This window comes from Gorilla gorilla, chromosome 11 (assembly GCF_029281585.2).
Source record: "Gorilla gorilla gorilla isolate KB3781 chromosome 11, NHGRI_mGorGor1-v2.1_pri, whole genome shotgun sequence".
Lineage (NCBI taxonomy): Eukaryota > Metazoa > Chordata > Mammalia > Primates > Hominidae > Gorilla > Gorilla gorilla.
Genome location: NC_073235.2, coordinates 29,128,036 through 29,135,870, shown reverse-complemented (window position 1 = coordinate 29,135,870; position 7,835 = coordinate 29,128,036).

The following is a 7,835-nucleotide window of genomic DNA, read 5'->3' as shown; positions in this document are numbered from 1 at the left end:
AATTTTCCACCAGAACTGTCAATGGGGGTGACGTGGGGTGCTGCCATGTCCCCATTGCAGAGGTAGCCCCTCACTCAGGGTCTGCTGCCCTTCCTTTAAGCCATGGCTGCATTTGGACTGGGGAACAACCGGGAAGGCTAATGGGATGGGCCCCAGACTCACTGGCACATTCCACTCTCCCAGAATAGTGCAAGCCCTGGAGAAGCCCTGCGGGGTGAGAGCACAGGGCAGGGCTGGTCTGATGGGTGGGTTGGGGTCCAAGTGGGGAGCCTAGGGACCCAACAGGGTGGAGGGCGAGGATACTGAAACAGGGCCACTGACAAGCAGGAGGGAATGAGGGGAAAGGGAGGGAACATTCATTAAAGCCAAACTGGCCATTCCGCTGCTCTGTTTGGCACTGCCCCACTCTGCGCCCACCCTCAGGCACCTGCAGTATACAGAAGAGAGAGGTTTGAGCCTAGGCCCTGGGAGAGGGGCGGGGGCCTGGGTAGGGTTATGAGAATCAGGTGTCAGGGGTCTGTCAGCCCAGGCCTCTGAGGCCCCCCACCAAAATGGAAGCTGTGGGCACAGCAGCCCTACCTCCAGTAACTTCATCACAGTGGGAAAGGCGGGCATCTCCATCACGTCTGAGGCGTCCAGGTTCTCGAAGACCGAAGCTAGAGAGAGAAGCAGGAATCCTGAGTTGGAAAGCAGCCTGGAGCGATGGGAGCCAGGTCCCGACTGGCCCGGGCACACGGCAGCCCCAGATCCACTCAGGAGGACAGCTGCCCTGGCGTGAGCCACGGTCTCTCCCAGTGTCCTCTCTTTGAGGGAGCCAACGGCCCCATGACCATGGGTCATTCACACCTTAGCTGTTGATGAACGTGGCAGACCACTTCCTCTTGAGGAGACCAGGGCCCTGGGTCGAAGGGAAGTTTAAAGAAAGGTGGGCTTATTTGGAGGGAGAAGTCTGACTTGGGAAACACAGCAGACACTGGCACTGGAGAGATGAGCCATCAGGCCCCTCAGTCCATGCTGCTGGGTGTGGAAACCCGGACGTTTCGTTATTTATTCAGTCACAGGAAGCAAAGCACTAATGGAGCTCCAGCCGTAAGCCAGGCCTGGATCTATTGCAACCGTCTCCTGACTGGCCTCCCAGCTTCCAGTTCCTCCTCTTAAACCAATGTCCAGCTTAGGACCTGCCAGGCTGGTGGGGGACGGGACCTTTGGGTGTCTTTGTTTTTGCTTTTTTTCTTTTTTAAACTGAAAAAAATTGGAGATAAAATATACAGATAAAGAAGTGCATAAAACACAAAGCTGTGTTGTAAAGAATATAGTCAGCACCACGTAACCATGCTAAAGCCAAATCTAGGCTCTGCCAGCACCCACAGCCCTCCAAGGTCCTTGCGGGCTGAGACTGTGTCCCTCTCCTCTGGAGGTAAGCACCCTCCCAACTTCTAACTTCCTAGCTTTTTATTCCCTACATAGAGTCCCCAAACAGCATTTAATGTGCCTGCTTTTAAATGTTATGTTAGTGGGCCAGGCGCAGTGGCTTGTGTCTGTAATCCCAGCACTTTGGGAGGCCGAAGCAGAAGGATCACCTGAGGTTGGGAGTTCGAGACCAGCCTGACCAATATGGTGAAACCCCATCTTTACTAAAAATACAAAATTAGCCAGGCTGTGGTGGCAGGCCCCTGTAATCCCAGCTACTCAGGAGGCTGAGGTGGGAGAATCGCTTGAACCTGGGAGGTGGAGTTTGCAGTGAGTGGAGATCCCACCACTGCACTCCAGCCTGGACAATAAAGCAAGACCCTGTCTCAAAAACAAACAAACAAACAAATGTTATGTTAGTGGATCTGTCTGCGTTCTCTTGTGCCTGCTTCACTTCCTCAGCATCATGTTTCTGATGCTGTCCCAGGCCCCGGTGCCCGCCTCTGGTTAGCACCCACCTTTCCCTGGCCGAAGTGTGCAGTCTGGCTGGTAGACGACAGATCAGCCCAGCTGCAGCTCGCCTGGAAGCAATGTTCTCACACGGCGTGAGATGGTGGCCCAAGCTTTTGTTTTCTATATGGACACCCCATTGCTCTAGAACAGTTTATGAAAAGTCTATCCCTTCCCATTGCTTTGAGAATGGTCTCTCCTTAGTTCTAGAACCAGCCCTAATCCCTTCAAATATTGCCTCTGCCCCTTTCTCTCTCCTTTCCTTTAGGACTCTGATGAAAGGTGTGCTCCCTCTGCCATGGTGTCCTCCCAGTCTCCACCTTCACTCTGACATTTCCCGCCATTCCTCTCTCCATGCTGTACTCAGTTTCTCCTGACTTTCCCTCCAGCTCACATATTCCATCTCCTAGACAGGCACAGAATCCCTTAAACCATCCATTGGGTTCTTCCTTTTGTTTATTGGGTTTTTTTTTTTTATTTTAGAATGGAATTTCTATGTGGTTCGTTTATAAATCTATAATGTCTTTAAAGTTTCCCATTCGTTGTCTAAATTTTCAAGCTTGACTGCTTCTTTTCTTGAGCAAAATAAGCAGAACTTCTCTAGTCTGTGTCTAATAATTCCAACTTTGAAATCTTTGTGGATCGATTTCTACTCTTTATTATTTCTGCCGGTTCTTGTTCATGGTATCTCATTTCCTTGTTCCTATTTCTTCCTGGCTTCATGCTGGATGTTGTGTTTGAAAAACTACTCACAGGAATCATTTGTAATCTAATTTGCTGGTGCTTTCTTCCAGCGAGGACTGTCAGTAACTTCCGTTAGGTGCTTGGGGGTGTTCACAGGTCAGGACAACTTAATCCCCAGACCGCCCCTTGCTCACAATCTGGTTTGCAAGTTGACACGTGGATTTGTTTACTCTGGCTTACCTGAACCTAAAGGGGGAAGCCCTTTTGGGTCCCAGCTAAAAGTGAGAGATGATTGGCCGGTCTCCACCTGTGGAGAGCCTTAAGCTTTGACATTTTCCCCTTTGCCTCACGAGGCCTCCAAAATCACAGCTGAATTTTTTAGATATATTTTTCCAGGCCTGGGTTGGACCACAGGATCCTTCCTGTGAGAACCCCTAGAGATGCCTTCCTGCTCCTGTCCCCTTCCCTCTCCCTCCCCAAGGGTGCAGTTGGGGCAGAACTGGCATTACCCGTGAACCCCACATTCCCCAGGTGGAGAATGGTGGCCAGCAGCTTGGTGATGTCCCAGCTCTCGGAGTCGGAGAACTGGAGGATCTTCATGGCCGAGCGGATGTGGGCGTAGTCCTTGGCGTCGTTGAGCCCCTCACAGGAAGTGCAGTTCCCCTGAGGGACAGGGCGCCTCAGTGAATGGGGCCATCCCCTGCCCCACCACCTCCCTCCTGGGACCAGCAAGGCTGAGACACTGCACTTCATAGGCAATGGGTGGACCACGTAGGGTCCACGCTCAGAAACTACATGCAATTCTTTTCAGAGGCAGAATCATGACACAGTAGCCACAGTATGATCAGGCCTTGCCACCAGCACCAGCATTTGGCCACTGTGTGACCTTGGCCAAGTCACACTTCTTCTCTGATCCTCTATTTGTCGTTCGTCCCTACTCGAGCCTGCCTTGTCTCTCTGGGGGACACCGTGGGTTTGCTCCTTTAAGAAACACTTTCCATGGCTCGCCATGGGCCAGGCCCTGTGCTGTGCATCCAGGGGGGCAGGCAGGGAGCCAGTGACCGTGCCATGGCCATTTGACTGTTACAGGTGCCCAGACCACAGGGGCCAGGGCCAGCCCTATCGAGAGGTGGAGAAAGGCTTCTTGGAGGAGGTGCAGAGCTGGCCCCACCGCCTCTGAGGACAGAGGGCAGTTTAGGCAGAGGATGATGGGAGCAAGGCCACGAGGTGGGGAGGCAGGGACAGGGCTGCGGGGAGGCTGGGGTGGGTGTTGAGAAGGGAGAGGTCGGCAGAGGGGCAGATCTTGGAGGGACTTGGAAACCACGCGGAGGAGTTTGGACTTCTACCCTACAAGCCGCAGGGGTCACTGCGGCAGTGCCATCCAAAGCATGACACTACAGTGCAAACCTTCCTACAGGAAGAGTGCTTTGGCTGCAGGGTGGATGACAGATTAGAGGTCAAGACTGGCAATGGGGGACCCATGAAGTCTAGGCAGGGGCTGGTGAAGGCCTTGGAGCAGTGGACCCAGGAGAGAGGGTTGCATGGGAGAGATCCCAGAGGCAGAATGCTCTGGGTCCACTCTGTGGTCAATAAACCAGGAGGCGCAGTTCTCCTGAGGGCCAGGGCGCCTCAGCTAATGAGCAATGGCTGTGGTGCCGCCCTGTCCTAGGTGGCGGGTGCAGCTGGGAGCACAGGAAGGGCTTTGCTTTCCTGGGGCCCGGGGCTTACGTTTTAGGGGGCCTGCAAGGACAGACAATTGGAGTGAAATCAGGAGCAGGAGGCGTGTGAGCAACTCCCTGTGGCCCACTGGGCACCGGGAGCCTGTCATCCAGTGGGGACCAAAGGAAGATGAGGTCTGTGGGGAGGCCCCGGGTCCAGCCTGGGGCATGGGGTACATGTGACGGGGAAGCGGGAGGCACACGGGCAAGGTGATTCCCAGCAGAGAGGGGCTGGCGAGGAGAGGGAAAGGGAACCAGCCCTGCCTCAGGGGCCCGGCCAGCATTGGGCTTCTCTGCAGCTGTCCTGGAGGGTGCAGCGGCACCAGCTCTTTTTCCTCCCTTCCACTGGCTACTGGGAGGCGGCAGATGGGCAGCTCACCATGGTCAGGTAGTGGTACTCGGAGGGCGTGCCCAGGCTCAGCAGCTGCTTGTCCTCAGCACTCATCCCCATGAGCATGCAGTAGAAGATATGGTAGTTCCGCTCCTCGGGGGCCTGGGAGGGAGGGAGGGCATTCCAGACAGATTCGTGAGCCATTCCCCTGAGGCCTCAGGGCCTCAGACTGCCTCTGCCCAGCCCAGCCCTGGCCTCCGCTCCACGTCTCTCAGCCAGGAGCAGCTCTGGCACTGACCCAGGGCCAGCCTGGCTTGGTTGCTGTCCTTGTCCCGGGCCTCCGCGGCTGTCTCATCCCTGCCCTGAGAACTCCATTTCCCTGCATCTTGACTGCTCCTCGAAGCCCTGACACTGCTGTGCCCAAAGTCTCCAGGCCAGGAGTGATGGCACAGAGTCGGGGCTCTCTTATAGCCCCACAGTCTTCACAGGCACTTAGTGGCCCATGAGAGATCTGACAGCCACGGGGCTCCCTAGGCCTTTGGTATTTTTTTTTTTTTCCGAGAGAAGGTCTTGCTCTGTCACCCAAGCTAGAGTGCAGTGGTGCAATCTCGGCTCACTGTAGCCTCGAAGTCCTGGATTCAAGCCATCCTCCCACCTCAGCCTACCAAGTAGCTAAGATCACAGGCACACACCACCACGTCCGGCTAAGTTTTGTATTTTTTGTAGAGATGGGGTTTTGCCATGTTGCCTAGGGTGCCTTCTGTATTTTTTAAAACACTATTTATAAATGCATTCTCATAAAAATCAAACAATCTGAAGCATATGCAGTAGTGTTAAAAGATGGGAGTCTCAGTTGGGCTGTAATCCCAGCAGTTTTGGGAGGCTGAGGCGGGAAGATTACTTGAGCTCAGGAGTTTGAGAGCAGCCTGGGCAATATAGTGAGACCTCACCTCTACAAAAAATAAGAAAATTAGCTGGATGTGGTGGTAAACACCTCTAGTCTCAGCTACTCAAAAGGCTGAGGTGGGAGGATCCAAAACAAAAAAATGAGAGCTCCTTTCCATCCTGCCTTCCCCTTTCTTAAATCCCTTCCTCCCCGCCCCAGAACCTAGACATTTTTTTTAAAAAACATTTACTTATAGTATATCTATAAATAGTTATCTCTTTTCTTTTCTTTGTTTCTTTTTTTTACACAAAACATATTTATGGTTCTGCTACTTCCTTTTTTTTCACCTAAACATATCTCTTGGTGATCCTTTACATTGACATGGACAGACCGCCTCCTCTGTAGTATAGATACGCCGTAATTTTAAATTCTTTCTCTTTTCTTGGGCGGGCCTTATTTCTCACCTGCTTTAGAAATTTCCTGCCCATTTCAGGGTATCATTTTGGGTGACAAGTTCTATGAATTCAGCAATGACTATATCAAGAAATAGGAGCTTCCAGACAGGGCAGAGAGACTCTGCCATGTGCTGGCTCTGTGACCCTGGACAAGGGGCCGAACTTAACTGGACTCAGTTTTCTCATCTGTACGATAGGGATAAAGAGACCTACCTCTCATGGTTGTGAAGGTCAAATGAGATAAAACAGGAAAAGTATAGCACCAGGTCGGGGGGTCACTAAATGTGACCTTCCTTCTCAGCTTGTCACAGTGCGGAGGCATCTGTCCCTCTCACACAGCCACAGCCCCTCTGTTGGTGGCATTCTCCCCTCTGGACCCCTTCTGTGTGTGTGCACTCATTTGCACACATGCATGTGTTAGGTGTTATGCCATCATACGAGAGCACCCCCTTACACTCACACACACACACAGGTGCATTAATTCTGCTGTTGTAGGTGCCATGTGTTGGGATTCCTACCATTTGGGACTGGCTACATGATCGCCCAGTGCAAAAGGAAACCATGGGCCTTCTTGCTAAAAAGCTAGTAAGAATTTCAAGGTGGCAATAGCAGAGCATGAAACCAAGCGTGGGGCCCCCTGAGCACAGGGCCTGGTGTGACAACACAGGCCACATGCCACTGTACTTCCTGGCCATGTGGTATTTGGGATACTGTCATCTGTGTCTTTCTGCCATGTCCCCTAACATACCTGAAGATACGGCCCACCCAACTAGCCTAGTCTCAGAATTAATTCTAGTAGAGATGAGGAATGGTAGGCACCAAAGAAAGAAGAAATGTATGTGAATGGAAAATTCAAAATGGAGAAAAGTCTTTTTTGAGACAGAGTTTCGCTCTTTTGCCCAGGCTGGAGTGCAGTGGTGCAATCTCAGCTCACTGCAACCTCTGCCTCCTAGGCTCAAGCAATTCTCATGCCTCAGCCTCCCAAGTAGCTGGGATTACAGGCAAGTGCCACTGCCTAGCTAATTTTTTTTTCATATTTTTTGTAGAGGCAGGGTTTTGTCATGTTGGCCAGGCTGATCTCAAACTCCTTGCCTGAAGTAACCCACCTGCTTTGGCCTCCCATAAGTGCTGGGATTAGAGGCGTGCGCCACCGAGCCCTGCTCAAAATGGAAAAATTTCTATCATTTGCTGTCCTGGAATACTGGGGAAGGGCCCTCATTATCCAGTGAGGCCTGTGGGTTCTGGGAGGGCCCCTGGGGAAGAGGGGAGGAGAGGTGAGAGTGGGAAAGGGGCCCCTCTTGGAAACCTCCCCCATTCCCTCAACTCCCGACCTGGGCGGGTGGAGGCCTCACCTGCCGGCAGACCCGGGACTTCTCCAGGAGAAACTGCTCGATGCGTGCGCCCTCGATCACCCCGCTGGGGTTAAAATAGATGTCAATGTACTTCCCAAAGCGGCTTGAGTTGTCGTTGCGGATTGTCTTGGCATTTCCAAAGGCTGAAGGTAAGCAGGCGATGCCCATGATGGGAGCAGAGAGGAGAAAATGTAATTTGAGTGGGATCATGTAAGAGGGCTTCTCAGAGGAGGTGGCCAAGCCTCGAATTGAAGAATGGGCACGGCTGCACCAGACAGTGACGGAAGCCAAGGGCCAGCTAAGAGGAAGACAAAAATGCAGGGAAAACCTCGGAGGTCAGAAAAAGCATGGAGTGTGCTTGCAGACGCAGAAATCTTGTCAGAGTGCGGGATGCAGGAGGAAAGCAGTGGAAGGTAGACAGAACTAGTTAGTAGGTAGGGCCAGGTGGCACAGAGCCTTAAATGCCAGGCTCAGAACTTGGGCAATCAT